Raw genomic sequence first — 17,548 nt, 5'->3', positions numbered from 1 at the left:
TTTAATCCCCTAACCATGTGTGTGAGGTGTTTACTTTTGTTTCAAAGTCTATTTGTTTAAGACTACCAAGAAACACTCTGTGTGACCCTGATTTAGCCCACTGCAGTAAAAGGTTAAAGGGAAAATCCACTCAAAAACCACTGTATCCAAAATGTTTTGCATATCAGCAGTCAAGTTTTCAAGTGAATGGACTTTCATGATGATGTAGCCAGTGACACTTTGCTTATTGAAAGTGCAATATCTTGATAACATGACTGCTGACATGTAAAACATTTTGGGACTGTATCAACAGTGGACTAACAAAAAAAATACGTGAATACATTTTTTTGAGTGTATTTTCCCTTTAAGGCGGTTAACCAGCTGATGGATACTGTAAGGCCTGGGATTTAATCTAATTCCGGCAGTCTCATTTCAGGGTTTATTTTTCAAACCTCAGCCAAGTCACAGCGCTGTGTCCATTAGCGGACAACGCTGAGCATTCAAGGAGCAAACATACGAGGACATGAAAATTGAGTTACTTCGGAATTGAGTTGCTTGGGAATTCAATATACTTTCCTAATTTCAACATATTACAATGCTACAGTCCTCACAATTATCAGATGGATAACATGTTAATAAACTTAATGGAATAGCATACGTGTAAACAGTTTTTCATTCCTACAACAACATAGGGTATCTGCAAGGCCATCTTGAACACATTTGTAAATAGACTTTAAACATTGGATTTACGTTTGCAATGAATATACCATGAGCTATATGCCTCCAGCCCAAAAGGCAAAGAAACATAAAAGTAGCAAGGTCGGTATTTACTTTGGGCTGATAATATACTACCATTTCAACATCTCTGTCTCCAATTACCCACTAACCACTGCCTGAGCTCACATGGCCTTCCTAGTAGGTCCACAATAGCAGACGCTGTTTATCTCAAAGTAATGAGAGAATTTATAATCAGGTACTACGGGTTGGAGTTATAGTTAGGACAAGTTTAGTCTGCTATTTTAAATATGTGCCACATACATGCTTTTGAAAACAATTGCTTCCAAGTTACAAGTTCATTAAGAGTTTAAACAAGATACAATCAACGCAAGTCTCAGAATTTCTTCTCTTTGAAGTGCTGGCCTAGCTAGGTATCCTCCTGCTTTGACTTGTCCTTTTATGGCTTTGTTAAATACAGAAAACATTGAAGCACCAAATGGAACCGTCCCCTCTCTCTCTCTCTCTGTTTACATTGCCAAAACAAGTAAAACGGATAAACAAAGGTGAAATAAACAATAAAAAGTGAACAGTAAATATGACACTCACACAAGTTCCAAAATAATAAATGTCTCTCTCTCTCTCTCGCTCGCTCTCTCTCAATTCAATTTAAGAGGCTTTATTGGCATGGGAAACACATGTTAACATTGCCAAAGCAAGTGAAGTAGATAATAAACAAAAGTGAAATAAACAATAAAAATTAACAATTAAACATTACACTCACAAAAGTTCCAAAAGAATAAACATATTTCAAATGTCATATTATGTGCAAATAGTTCAAGTACAAAAGGGAAAATAAATCAACCTAAATATGGGTTGTATTTACAATGGTGTTTGGGTCTTCACTGGTTGCTCTTTTCTTGTGGCAACAGGTCACACATCTTATTTCACCCAGTAGATATGGGAGTTTATCAAAATTGTGTTTGTTTTCGAATTCTTTGTGGATCTGAGTAATCTGAGGGAAATATGTGTCTCTAATATGGTCATACATTTAGCAGGAGGTTAGGAAATCCAGCTCAGTTTCCACCTCATTTTGTGGGCAGTGGGCACATAGCCCTTCTTCTCTTGGGAGCCAGGACTACCTACGGCAGCCTTTCTCAATAGCAAGGCTATGCTCAGTCTGTACAAAGTCAAAGCTTTCATTAAGTTTAGGTCAGTCCTAGTGGTCAGGTATTATGTCACTGTGTACTCTCTGTTTATGCCAAAAAGCATTTTAGTTTGCTCAGTTTTTTTTTGTTAATTATCTTTTTGTTTTATCATGATTTGGTTGGGTTTAATTGTGTTGCTGTCCTGGGGCTCTGTGGGGTGTGTTTGTGTTTGTGAACAGAGCCCCAGGACCATCTTGCTTAGGGGACTCTTCTCCAGGTTCATCTCTTTGTAGGTGATGGCTTTGTTATAGAAGGTTTGGGAATCACTTCCTTTTAGGTGGTTGTATAACAGTGGAGGCTCCTCAGAGGAGGAAGGGGAGGACCATCCTCCTCAGTGAATTTCATAAAAACAAAAATGGTAAAACATTGAAAAACGTGTATTTTTTAGATAAAACTATTCTAAATATATTCACGTCACCAAATAATTGATTAAAACACACTGTTTTGCAATGAAGGTCTACAGTAGTCTCAACAGCACTCTGTAGGGTAGCACCATGGTGTAGCCGGAGGACAGCTAGCTTCCATCCTCCTCTTAGTACATTAACTTCAACACAAAACCTAGGAGGCTCTCGGTTCTCACCCCCTTCCATAGACTTATATAGTAATTGTGACAACTTCCGGAGGACGGCCTCCAACCTATCAGAGCTCTTGCAGCATGAACTGACATGTTGTCGACCCAATCAAAGGATCAGAGAATGAATCTAGTACTGAAAGCATAAGCTACAGCTAGCTAGCACTGTAGTGCATAACACGTGGTGGGTAGTTGACTCAAAGAGAAAGAAAGACAGTAGTTGAACAATTTTCAATAAATTCATTTCTGCAAAAATTACGGAGAAGCAAGACAGAGAGAGAGAGATTTTGTCTTTTTTTTCACTTTCAGTTTCACTTTTTTAGCTAGCAAATGCAGCTGGCTAGTTTAGTTACTCAAAAACCCTGCTCAAACAGAGGCATGCTATGTTAGCTAGTTGGCTATGACTATCCAACACAACACTGGAACTCTTCCAAGTCAAGGTAAGCTTTGGGTATGATATATTTATTGCCACCGGGGCCTGCCTGTCTAACTGCTTACTGACTATACACTGTAACGTTACTGCATGATTGTAGCGGGTTTACTAACACATTAGTTCTATTAGCTATGTTGACTATGACATTACTTTAGCTAATATGGAGACAACGATGTAGGCTGTGTGTAGCGGTTATGACATGGTTTGGCTTGGAAAGGTGTGTTGTTCATTGAAGTCCACAAACGAAGGGGAAAGGAGAGAGGATGAGAGTGCATAGAGGCTAGAATGAATACAACGTGGCTGCTATGATCAGGGGTGTATTCATTCCGCCGATTCTGTTGAAAAAAACATTTCTTAAACGGAAGCAAACGAAACAGGGATAAAAAGACCTGAATTTATAGAAACTCTTGTTTGCAACTGTTGGACTGATGATTACACCCTAGAGAAGCTAGACGCAGGCAAGAGTGTGAAAGAGGGTATTGAATGTGTCACTGTCTGTCATCTCAAATTTCTCTCTCGATCTGTGTGCACCTACGTTGTAAACTTTAATCAATAGGCTAGGTTGTAGCAACCTCATAATGGGTATAGGGAAAATTTGAGTATCATGTTGTAGCCTAAACCTATCGATGTTTCTGGGTGAATGGAATATGAATGACAGTCATCTAACATGCTGTAATAGAACTAAGGCCATGCTCATGAAAAAAATGATCGTGCTCCCTCATCATAAACAGTGTTTTACATTGTACACAGAGGATAGTTCTGTATGCAGAGTCTCAATTTGGTTTTTGTCCCATTTTGCAAATTTTTGATTGGTGACCGGACCACCGAGCCCTCACAACCATAAAGGGCAATGGCTTCTATAACTAGTTCAATTATTTTTTTTCAGGTCCTAATTGGTATGTCAAATTTTATGTTCCTTTTGATGGCATAGAAGGCCCTTCTTGCCTTGTCTTTCAGCTCGTTCGCAGCTTTGTGGAAGTTACCTGTGGCGCTGATGTTTAGGCCGAGGTATGTATCGTTTTTTCTCTCTCTCTCTTCATCCGACAACTCACCTCTAAAATGCAATGACACGTGACATGAGATCCGTGTGGGAGGGAATAAGTGTTGAAATAGTGTTGAAAATAGTGCTGAAATAGTGTGGTAAAGAATGAGAGTGTTAAAACTGAATCCCTCCAACTGACTGGATTCATTCCTGACCGTTAAGCTCCCAGTCACCTAAAGTTAATGGCCCAGCCATTTACAGGCTACCTCCCAGCCAGGACAGATCTTTTGACCTTCTGCTGGCATTTTAACATGCTTCAGATTCACCGCAGACAGCAATCGAGATGTGAACACTGTGATAATAGTACCAACAGTAACAATGGGATTACATGGAGTCTTCTCATGTATCCCCTGCAACAACAAAAAAACAAGTACAACCTGAATCTGAGATTCTGTGTGGGAAAAGTTGAGCAGTTTTAGCGAAGTACGACTGCTATACAGTGTTTGACTCGGCGGCCAGCATAACATGATTTGTCTGGAATGCGAAGGGCCATTGGTCTGGTAATAGAGAGGTGTCTCCCTGATACAATATCTGCACCCCAAATTGTACTTTATTCCCATATGGCTCTGCTCAAAAGTAGTGCACTACAGATGTAGGATCTTAATTTGATCACCATGTTGCAGGAGAATGCACGAAATGCAGTACATGTAACACTTGGAGTTGGTCATTTCCACTTTGAAATTTCAGACTTTATTTTCCCTTACAATTTTTTTTTAATCAACCCCACAAAAATATCCATTAATTATAATCCACATAATAATTTAAATGTCCTGCTGCTGCAGAATTATTTTCCCACTGTAGCAAAATCGCTCAAATGAAGATCCTACGGCTGTGAATAGGGTGTAGGTTGCCTTTTGGGACGCAGCCAATGTCTGCCTTGGTTGGTAAGAAACGGCAGACTAAATGCACAATGGACTAGGAGAAGAGAATGAGCTTGAGGATCTCATGATAAAACCCACAGTCTCCATAGGGACAATAGAACTGTCATAGCATTTACTCACTTGTGATTAACAGTATTTTGAGAAACTCTCATTAATAACGCAAAGTCAATTACTGAATTACACTTTAATGTCAGATTTTTGACTTAGATAGGGCAGTACGGAAATGCAATGTAGCCCTATACTATTTAATAATGTTATAGACTGACTGGATTCTCATTGTAATGTTGTGAGAGGAGGAATTCAGTGATGTGTGTGACTGTGACAAACAGGAGAGATTGAGTGCCAACATTTGTTTGTTGGGCGAACAAATGGTGACAAACGATGGCAAATTGGAGTGGAGCCCCCCCCGCTGAGCTATAGTCTGCCAACTGGGATCACAATGGAAGAGGTACGAGGGGAAAATAAACACAGGCACACACATGCACACACACAATGCTATCCAAATGAAAGGGTGGGGGGGGGGGGGGGGGTTCAAGACAACATGGCAAGCATACAGACAGCCCTCACACACAAAAGATGATAAAGGGATAAGAGAGCATATTAATTTGAAGGGACAGAGACACACACAACACACACAGCGATGCATAAACGCTCACACAGGACCATCTAATCCAATGGTTAAGATGAAAGAGTGGAGCCACAGTGTGTGCTGAAGAGCATATGCCCTAAATCCTATAAATCTATAAAATAGCGACAGATGTAAACAGAGATCCCTGTGTTTCTGCCTCTGATCTGGAACCCTGGGAAAAATCCCGTTCCCTACACCCTCTCATCCAATCCCATTCCCAACTCCCATACCATTCCACGTGGGTAAACCCAGTGACGTTCAACAATGGGCATAGACTAGATCAGGGCTCTCCAACTCTGTTCCTGGAGAGCTACCCAACTGTAGGTTTTCACTAGGTTTTCAACCCCAGTTGTAACTAACTTGATTAATCTTATAAACCAGCTAATTATTACAATCAAGTGCGCTAGATAAGGGTTGGAATGAAAACCTACAGGATGGTAGCTCTCCATGAATAGGGTTGGAGAGCCCTGGACTAGATAGATACGTTAGCCAGAACAAACCAATAAAAAATTGATTCGGAGGAGCTGCAGCCCATTTCTGAAAAGGGGATTCAATGTAATTGTCCAGAAAAAACAACGATTTTTAATTTCCCCAGAGATGCGCTTTGCCAACTTTGTTTGCCTGCAGAGACCCGTGTCACGGGAAGTGCCAAGTAGCTATCCGCACATTGTTCCTCTATTGGCGATGCTGTATCTTCTCTCTTCAGACGCCATTAGCAATAATAATGTCTGGCTAATTAGCAAGACGTTTGGGTAACAGCCCCTAAGGAAGATTCTGAACCATTCTTTGTGTTCAAATAGTATTTTATGGCGTGCCTATTTTTAATGTCTCTTAAATATGTAGTGCTGCACTTGATTGAGCTTGCCTGGCAGCCTGGGACAATGGAACCAATGGAATAGTCCTAAAAGTGCAAGGCCAAACCTCGCCCATTTTGCACTCGAGGCAGGCTCGTTCAAACCCTCAACAATTTCCAAAGAAAACACATACTATTTGAACCCAGGTCTGCTTTGTTTGTGTATCTATGCTTTATCTACAGGTAACTGCCGAAATAATGAAAACACTTTAGTAAAAAATTTGGGATACAAAGTATATCGAAAGTGATTCCACACAGGTGTGGTTGCTGAGTTAATTAAGCAATTAACATCCCATCATGCTAAGGGTCAAGTATAAAAATGCTGGGCAGACCATTATTTTGGCTACCATGGCTATGCTCCCATAGGCTGACAATGTCCCAATCCACAGGGCACGAAATGGTTTGATGAGCATCAAAATGATGTAAACCGTACGCCATGGCCGTCTCAGTCACCAGATCTCAACCCAATTGTGGGAGATTCTGGAGCGTCGCCTTAGACAGTGTTTTCCACCACCATCAACAAAATCCCAAATGATGGAATTTACCGTGGAAGAATGATGTCGCATCCGTCCGATAGAGTTCCAGACAATTGTAGAATCTATGCCATGTTGCAAGACACTTTATGTTGGCGTTTCCTTTGTTTTGGCAGTTACCTGTATATGACTATCAGGGTATCTCTGGCACACAGAGAACATCCACCAGGTCTACCTCGCTCTCCTTCCAGGCCTCCAACACAGACAAGTCATTGTGTGTGGGCACAGATGAGATTTGCATGCATGTTAGACTGGATTACACACCCAGGCTCTGGGAACCAGGACCCCTGGGGTCCCGGTTCCCCTCTATTTCCCCTCGCTGGTGAGTTCAGGCCGAGCTAGAAAGACAGCCTCCCTCCCTTCAACGCAGAACTTCAAACGAACCTCACAGCTTAATTGGCCCAGAAAACATATCAGATATGACATTAAATTCTCTGATTTTGGGCTTTTTAGTTATTTTGAGCTGTCTCTGCACTTTATTGAAAGTAGCATTGAGACTTGCTCAAAATGATCATGCTATGCGAACCCTTACAGATCTATACTGATACCCATTCATTCAAGGTTTAGTGGGGAGAATGACAGTGTTGAAGGGGGTAATCCTTGAACTGATATGTATATTAACTACTTTAATCCTTGAACTGAGGATGCTGTGTCTGAGAGGGTGGAGATAGGCAGGCCGACAGGGGCACGTAAAGCTCCTTAACTTAAGGATGTCTGGGGCCTTACAGACAACATGGTGCCTGCTACTGAGTACTGTACGTCAAAAGTCCCCTATCTAGTGTAATTGAGACAGGAAATGTCAATCAGCATATCCAACTTGATTGACATATGCGACTTATGGGATAAAAAACCTGTAACATGGTTATACGGACGTTTTAGGACATCGCGCTTGAAGATTTGTGAGGAATATGTTTTTTTGGTGGGTAAATTGTGCCTATTTTACAGTATGAAAAGCAAAATGTTGACTGTTGTCTCAAAGATTTAATGAAATGTGTGGGGTATTTGTGGAGACAAAAGTCGGGCTCGCTTTAAATTACGTTCAGCTTATAAAGGCTTCATAAAGCCTTCATAATGCCTTCATAAGCACCACATGAATGTGTTATAAAGCATTTTTAACCGTGTGTCATGCTTTATAAAGGGTTCATAAATGTGGCATAACAGTGTGACATAATCACCAATGTCATATTGAGTGTGATGTAAACATGTGCTTTATAAAGGGTGACATGTTGTGCTGAGGGATGGCAAACGCTCTAAAGTGAAGTCACATTACACCTAATCTTGTTTACAGACACTTCCACCCAAATGTGCGGAAGGTCTTATGGACCAATGCATCAAATGTGGCCTTCATTAGTTAGGGTTAGGTTTAGAATCACATTTTAAGAAGATAAATGTTGGAAATGGGCGGGGTTTAGCCATACTATGACTTTGCGGCTGTGTTAACTAGTGACGACCAGGCGGGACGTTTTTGCTAACAAAGGACATAGCCTGATGACAAACATTTTACTCAGGAAGGTCACTCCCGCTAGGGCCAACTTTGAATGGTTGATATCCCAGACTTATACAATGCATTCGGAAAGTATTAAACCCCTTCACTTTTTCCACATTTTGTTATGTTACAGCCTTATTCTAAAATGGATTAAATAAAACATGTTCCTCAACAATCTACACACAATACCCAATAATGACAAAGTAAAAACAGATTTTTAGACATTTTTGCAAATGTATTAAAAATAAAACACAGAATACCTTATACCTTATTTACATAAGTATTCAGACCCTTTGCTATGAGACTCGAAATTGAGCTCAGGTGCATTCTGTTTCCATTGATCATCCTTGAGATGTTTCTACAACTTGATTGGAGTCCACCTGTGGTAAATTCAATTGATTGGACATGATTTGGAAAGGCACACACCTGTTTATATAAGATTCAAACCGTTGACAGTGCATGTCAGAGCAAAAACCAAGCCATGAGGTCGAAGGAATTGTCCATAGAGCTCCGAGATAGGATTGTGTTGAAGCACAGATGTGGGGAAGGGTACCAAAAAATGTCTGCATCATCGAAGGTCCCCAAAAACACAGTGGCCTCCATCATTCTTAAATGGAAGAAGTTTGGAACCACCAATACTCTTTATAGAGCTAGCCGCCCAGGCCAAACTGAGCAATCGGGGGAAAAGGGTCTTGGTCAGAGAGGTGACCAAGACCTTGATGATCACTCTGACAGAGCTCCAGGGTTCCTCTGTGGAGATGGGAGAACCTTCCAGAAGGACAACCATCTCTGCAGCACTCCACCAATCAGGCCTTTGTGGTAGAGTGGCCAGACGGAAGTCAGTCTTCAGTAAAAGGCACAGCAAAAGACACCTAAAGGACTCTCAGACCATGAGAAACAAGATTCTCTGGTCTGATGAAACCAAGTTTGAACTCTTTGGCCTGAATGCCAAGTGTCAGTTCTGGAGGAAACCTGGCACCATCCCTACGGTGAAGCATGGTGGTGGCAGCATCATGATGTGGGGATGTTATTCAGCGGCAGGGACTGGGAGACTAGTCAGGATCGAGGGAAAGATGAACAGAGAAAAGTACAGAGAGATCCTTGATGATAACCTGCTCCAGAGCGCTCAGGACCTCAGGCTGGGGGCGAAGATTCACCTCCCAACAGGACAACCACCCTAAGCACACAGCCAAGACAATGCAGGAGTGGCTTCAGGACAAGTCTCTGAATGTCCTTCAGTGGCCCAGCCAGAGCCCGGACTTGAACCTGATCGAACATCTCTGGAGAGACCTAAGAATAGCTGTGCAGCAAAGCTCCACATCCAACCTGACAGAGCTTGAGAGGATCTGAGATGAATGGGAGAAACTCCCCAAATACAAATGTGCCAAGCTTGTGGCATCATACCCAAGAAAACGCAAGGCTGTAATCGCTGACAAAGGTGCTTCAACAAAGTACTGAGTAAAGGGTCTGAATACTTATGTAAATGTGATATTTCAGTTTCTAAAATCCTGTTTTTGTTTTGTCATTATGGGGTATTGTGTGTAGATTGATAACACCAATTCAATCCATTTTAGAATAAGGCTGTGACATAACAAAATGTGGAAAAAGTCAAGGGGTCTGAATACTTTCTGAATGCACTGTATGTAGCCTGGGGACAATGTTACACCAAGAAACACTTACCTTGATGATAGCCCCTAACATAAGGAAACTGATAGTGGCTTTCTTCTGGAAGTTACATCTCAGGACACAAACACACACTCAACAATATAACAAAGCCATATCGCGTGGTGCTGGGCCCAGTCAGGTCTTTGACACATTCAACCACTCCCCCGTTGAAAGACCATTGTAACAGGTTGTAATCAAACCCTGGTCTCCAGCATGGGAACAGAAGAGCAGTAGTCTCAGGTTGACTACTCCAAATCATCTTGGCTCTGACACACACACACAAGCTTTGCGGGTCCATCAACCCATTTACATACCGCGCACACCCTACAGTAACCTGTGGATCATGAGAGAACCTTCATAAATCAGCAGAACGTTAATAACCGACTTATTGACGTTTGATGTAGTGTCCTGTAATACTTTGTTTGAAGTGAGCAACCTGCAGCCATTGATAACACATACAGGCTTAATAATGTAAACACAAATGTGTTAACACTTTAATTATACATTTTTTTAAACCTTTAAGTCAGTTAAAAACAAATTCTTATTTACAATGACAGCCTAGGAAAAGTGGGTTAACTTCCTTGTTCAGGGGCAGAACGACAGATTTTTACCGTGTCAGCTCAGGGATTCAATCTAGCAACCTTTCAGTTACTGACCCAATGCTCTAACCACTAGGCTACCTGCTGCCACACTTAGGGAAGTAGGGAACACTTAGTGAATTAGGGAACACTTAGTGAATTATCACAGCTAAAACAAATAAACATTAAAGACGTGTTTAAAGTATACATGTCCTTTTATCTTTACATTTTTAAAACAATACAAATACATGAAATTTTCAAAAAGTCCAGTAATGCAATTACATTGAACACTACACAGGGCTGTGAATAGTGTAGCTTGTCCCTGAGCTGGTGAACGAATGGTTCTTGCCTCTCTGCCTGCTGGAGGTACTGCATGTTAGTTCCAACCTTAAAAGTAACGTTATCAACTAAGAAAGTTAGCAGGTTTGGACAAAGGCATTTCTGTGCTGTGCCAAAAATACTCTTAAATGGATAGATGGGAAACTCCATTCGAGTCGTATTATCATATTAATTTACTAATCTCATGACGTGACGATGAAACTTGGTTGTTATCTAGGGGGATTTTTATTTAGCCGAGCCTGCTAGCTAGCTAAATTCCGTTAGCTTGCTAGCTAGCTAGCAATTGCTGTGAAGTCAACGATTGAGGTAGCAATGTAAATCTAACTCAAAACTGAACTACTACAAATGAATATAAATGAAAATAAACAAAGATTAATTGAATAGTTTTTCGCTGTCCAGTGGCACCACAAGTGGGCACGTGCGCTTACTGCACTACAGAAATACTGCTAACCATACAACACACACAAAAAAAAACTGAATTAGGCAAAACATTTAAACAGATTTTAAAAGGTCCTACCAAAGTTTTTGCTGTGCATGACTACAATTTAGAGTGTGTGTCATCCAGAAGCACAGCATTTTGGGGAAAGTCAGGTCCAATATTGGCTATGCACCCAAGAGGGTAAGAGGTTGGGCCATCCTAGACATGTTTTAGAGTAATTTAATATATCCAATTTAGCAGACACTTTTATCCAAAGCAACTTACAGTCATGCGTGCACACGTGTTTAAGTATCGGGGAGCCCGGCAATTGAACCCACTATCCTGGTGTTGCATTCTTGCTTATGCCACCCGTTATAAAGCACAGGTTTATGCCACATTTGACATAGTGGGTTATAGCACATTTGACATTGGTGGTTATGTCACACAGTTATGCCATGTTTATGAAGCCTTTATAGAGCATGACATACGGTTATAGATGATGCGACACATTTTGTGGTGTTTCTGAAGCCTTTATAAGCTGCACGTCATTTAAAACGGGACCCAAAAGTAATATCTTCGATGGGTGAACTATACACTGACTCACTGAGTTTAGTTTGGTGTAATAGCAGTCCATTCTATCAGTCTCACACCGTACAGTACATGAATGACTGTATACACTTTATACCTGTGTGTATTGCATGCAAGTGTAGCCTACAGTATGGGACCAGTGTGTGTTTATCGCTGTGTCTGTTGTATGCCTGTGTGTTGTGTCTGTGTGTTATTGCACACAAAATATCCCACAATAAAGCACCACATCAGTATAATATATTATATTATATGTTAAAATGTATTCGTCCCTCTGAGCATTACCGTGAATAGATAAACGCAGCCTTGTTTAAACGCCAAAAGCCCCGCGGTGCATTGCAGCCCTGAGGATTATAAATGAGAGCGGGCTTAATATTGATCCCTGGGTAACCTATGAAGCGCTAATAATTTGATAATATCCTTCCACACACACTGTTATTAATGACGTTAATGCTCCTCTGCGGATAGCGCTACAGAAACATCCATGACCATGCACACTTAATATCCACTGGGAATTTTGAGGGGAGCTCCATTCTCAGTAAAGACTCAATCAAATGCAACATGAGGAACACCGGTCATGCCCCTTTGGATGTTTAGGCTTAATTGATTCTATTCGTATGTCCTTGGGGTAAGATGCTATCGATTTCTGGCGCTTTTCTTTTGACTTTGTTTTCATGGTTGAAACAATCTTTTGCAGGCAATGTTGTGAGGTGAGATGGGAGTGCATGTTACAGGTATGGTTGTTTTTCTTATTAGATACTGTATCTCATCATTGCTGAGCAGTGGGAGGGCTGAGGTGCTGCGTCCATCCACAGCGCCTTTGGCTTTTGGAATGAGGTGCTAACATTTTCCTATTTCCTATAATTGTTCCCTATTTTTTATTTTTTATTTTACCTTTATTTAACTAGGCAAGTCAGTTAAGAACAAATTCTTATTTTCAATGACGGCCTAGGAACAGTGGGTTAACTGCCTTGTTCAGGGGCAGAACGACAGATTTGTACCTTGTCAGCTCGGGGATTTGAACTTGCAACCTTTCGGTTACTAGTCCAACGCTCTAACCACTAGGCTACCCTGCCGTTCCCTATTTCATAAGGCCAGGAGTTGTTCCAGACCATGCAACCTGGGCTGGGCATATGTTGTGGAGAGAATCTCTAACTAGCGCCCAGAATATTTCCTGGTCAAGTCACACGATTAGAAAAAAAGGGTTTGATCCTTCTTCTGACATGGTGCGTTACTAGATGCAGTACATGCTTTAGGCAGAGAGACATGAGTCAAGTTAATATTTATTGGGTAGAACTTGAACATGACTAAAGGTTTAACCCTTCACAGGACATTGTCCTAACAGATGCCTTATTCTACATAAAAGACAAGTGGTATAACCCTTTACATCAAAATACTAGGCTACATTTACTTCAGAAAATGACATTCAATCACTGTATTTCACCTCAAAAAGCAACACGACACAGATGTCCAATTCAATCCAATCCTCAATAGGTATACCTACTAATTGGCTGAGCAAAAGGCCTGAATGAATTTCAATTGGCAATGTACTACAAGTAGCAGTATCAATGAACCAGGCGTCCAACCAAACACAGGCTATACCCCCGGGGTATTCATTTTCACAGAGGCACAGATATGAGTGTATGTGGGTGGAGAGCTGAGCCGGGGAGTGGGTGGAGGCGATTGATTCAATATCTGAGGTTGTGCCGAAGAATACAGATTCAGATTCAGATTCACGCACACACACACACTCAAGCGGCTTATGAGTTAAGGCAAATATAAATGTGGTTTGTGTTCGTTGATAGTGAGCCATGAACCCTCGCTGCCTCTCTTATTTTCACATTGTAATATAATCATCTGTAGCCTACACTGCAGGGCCACTGGTCAATTGAAAATAGATTCATGTGTACAGTATTCCTTCCTTAGCTAAGCCCTTTAAAAGGCACTTTTGTTGCGCTGAATATAGGCTCTTGTGTATAAATCAAGGCGTATACACTGACTGTACAAAACATTGCTCTTTCCGTGACATAGACTGACCAGGTGAATCCGAGTGAAGGCTATGATCACTTATTGATGTCACTTGTTAAATCCACTTCAATAAGTGTAAATGAATGGGAGGCGACAGGTTAAAGAAGGATTTCTGAGCCTTGAGATAATTGAAACATGGATTGTTTATGTGTTTTATTCAGAGGGTGAATGGGCAAGACAAAATATTTGAACGCCTTTGAATGTGGTATGGTAGTAGGTGCACTGGTTTGTGTAAAAAAACTGCAACGCTGCTGGTTTTTCACGTTCAACAGTTTCCCGTGTGTCAAGAATGGTCCACCAACCAAAGGACATCCAGCCAACTTGACACCTCTGTGGGAAGCATTGGAGTCAACATGGGCCAGCATCCCTGTGGAACGCCTTCGACACTTTGTAGAGTCCATCCCCCGACGAATTGAGGCTTTTCTGTGGGCAATATTAGGAAGGTGTTCTTAATGTTTTGTACACTCAACATAGGCATCAATGAGTAACCATCCAGGCAGACATTTCAAATATGTTAAATGGATCGTCCTGGCTGATCATAGGTCTGCCACATAATCTCAGAGACCCAACAGTTGATGCAGTCACAATATGGCGGCTGGCTGACCTGATCATTACATGTGTGGAAGGACCACCAGAGCGATACTGGGCTCACGGATAGTAGCCCAACAAGGCATGGGAGACAAGGTAACCAGAGGCAATCAAGCACAGCTGACGGTACTAATGAGATATTCTCCTTCCCCTATAAGAGAGAGTATGGAACCAGCAGAGAGGGGGGAAATACTATCTCTGGAAGATGGCCACCGAGCTATCCATGAAGAACCACTAAGACGGTGACAATCCCGTGACTTTTGTTGTAGTTTAAAGATAATCGCATTGTGTTCCTGTTTGATCTGGAGAAGAAGATGTATGTTTTTTCCTTTGGAGATTTTCATTGATTATGTTGGAGTGTTTGTGGTGACCAAATGCCCTCAATAGAGAACTGTGTTCAATCAAGAAAACCTACTCCTGACTCGTTTGTTCCACCTTTCCGCTTTAGAGTGACGCCCAATTTCTTGGTCCGCTCACACATCCTTCTAAGATCTAAGGATCCTTCTAAGATCTTTGTAAGAACCTAATAAGCTATTGTGATCTTCAATCCTGTGCTTCCAACCCGGGGATCCAAAGGGTGTGTATGCATTCGTTCCAGCCTTTTACTGACACAGATGAATCAACTAATCGACAGCTTGACGATTAGCCGATTTGGTTGAATCGAGTGTGTTAGTGCTGGGCTGGAACAAAAGCCTGCAAACCACGTAAAAAGAATAGGACCAGGGTTCAAGAACACAGGTATAAGCCAATAACACCACACCATATCTTCGACCAAGAGTGACGGTATATGACTGCGAGTACTGATGTCTATTTCAAAGCATTTATTAGACAAACCGAATCCAACAAAAGCGCATGAATTCACGACAATGTATTCCTAAAGATGCAATCTATTCATCACTGTTTCTCTATAGCCAAGACTAAAATGTGTGATGGAATGAATGAAATATCCCTGGTCTGTTTTTGTCTCTTTCATATTTCTCTTCTGACTCGTTCATCAATCATCCACGGCCCATTAACAATCATTCTCCAAGACAAATAATATAATCAGGGAAAGGGTCCTATAGCCTACCACTGTATTTCCAAAGAGATAATTGTAATACATCAGCTGATGTCAAATTATATGCTGTTATTCTTGCAGCTCACTTACCTTTATCTTTGTCAGATGACTAAAAGCTCATTTACCCTCAGAGCGGATTCGCTCAAGGTAGAATATTCCCGACATGCTCGTTCTAGACACGCCAACATGACTGTAAATCAGTGCTTAGAGATTGGGATAACACTAAGTATTAGAGGAGATGTATTCCTAAATGTCTATGAGGAATAAATTGTGTAATTATGGTGTACCAGGCAGTAAACTACATTTGCATTTTGGTCATTTAGCAGAAGCTTTATCCGAAAGGACTTACAATCAGTTCATTCAACAAATGTAGGTAAAACAACCACATTTAACCATCATTGCTAAAATGGCTCCATAAATGTACTTAGGCCTTCTCCTTTGTTACACAGTAGTCACATGGTAGTTACTAGGTAATTCTAGTTACGCTGATATTAGAGTAGGTTATGTCATGAAACCTGTATGACTGCAACATATGCAGTGATTATGTCATACTGTTCTGTCTTCCCTTTGTCTAGTGTCTAAGATTTTCCCTTCAGCATGTAGCAGCTTCATCTGCTGTAAAAACAAATCCCTTTCGGTCTGAGCCTCAAATGGCTCTTCCGTGTAGGCCCTTTTAATAATTCATAACTCAAGTAACTTTGAGTCCATCAGGGTATATGTAAGATACAAGCACAAGGGCATGGATTTTCCCATTTTAGTCGTTGTGATTTTCGTCACCTGTAGACTGTTATAGAGTCCAGGTGGAAACAGCAACAAATATCTCATCAATCGGATCACAGAATTATAGCCTACACCTATGCATCCCTAATACTTCCAGGTGTTATTAAAACTCGAGTGGATTTCCCTCTCATTTTTGGGAGAGGAAAGTACAATCTATCTTTAAATTTTTACTGCAGTGGGCTAAATCAGGGTCACACAGAGTGTTTCTTGGTAGTCTTAAACAAATCTACTTTTGTTTCAAAGTATACATCACACACGTGGTTATGGGCTTAGAAAGTAAGAAGACGCCTCTACCATGTCAGGTATAGAGTTGAAATGTACTACATTTTGAGTTTATGTCCCAATTTTACACTTTTATATACATCACAGAAGACTGAAATATAAGAAAAACGTTTGATATAGAAACGCTGGATGTTCAGCTGTTTGGTTTAATAATGTTTATTAACTATGAAATTATGAAAAATATGAACAACATTCCACCCATCAGGCCACTAGAGGGCGATTTGGTCATTTGACCGCAGGAAAGGGCTTCAACAGTTAAATATGGTGGCACATCATCTGTATTCCTGAATTATTTCAATAAGTAAAGGTAACTGGATCTATTTTGGGATGTATCTGTTTAAAACTAAGGCCCCAAATCAATAAAAAAAGGAAACTACGCTGCAGGCTCACTCAAAATGGTTTTATACATTTTAAAGGGATAGTTCATGTTTTGGTTTTAGCTATCCCTTTAAGGACAGGTACGGTTTCGCATCAATGTTCAATGATAATGTCTGTGAGTGGAACAGCTTGTTGAGTGTGTTTTGTTTTTAATGCGGGTAATTACACCTCCAATCGATGATTACAGTGATTACATCCTGATGGAACTGCAGTTTTTCCTCTACGTTCAATTGATCGAATACAGGCCTAAGTTCCATAGTAAAGGCATTGATGTGACAGTTACAAAACATGATGTTGTTGACAAGGCTAGCTTGTTCTAAAACCAAGCGTTTGTCCCCCCTTATCTTTATTCAAAGGTCAAGAACATTGCATGTCCTGAGCAAGGCATAGAAGTACTAGGCCTACAGTAAACACATGGTTGTATAATGCTTGCCTATGTTTCCCCATTTAATGAATACCTCTCCTGACATATGCTAAACACGCCATGCTAGCAGTATTAGAACATTGTAAAGGTTACCGAGC

The sequence above is a fragment of the Salvelinus fontinalis genome, chromosome 17 (assembly GCF_029448725.1).
Source record: "Salvelinus fontinalis isolate EN_2023a chromosome 17, ASM2944872v1, whole genome shotgun sequence".
Taxonomy (NCBI): domain Eukaryota; kingdom Metazoa; phylum Chordata; class Actinopteri; order Salmoniformes; family Salmonidae; genus Salvelinus; species Salvelinus fontinalis.
The sequence above is the reverse complement of the archived record's forward strand: the minus strand, read 5'-3'. Positions refer to the sequence as shown.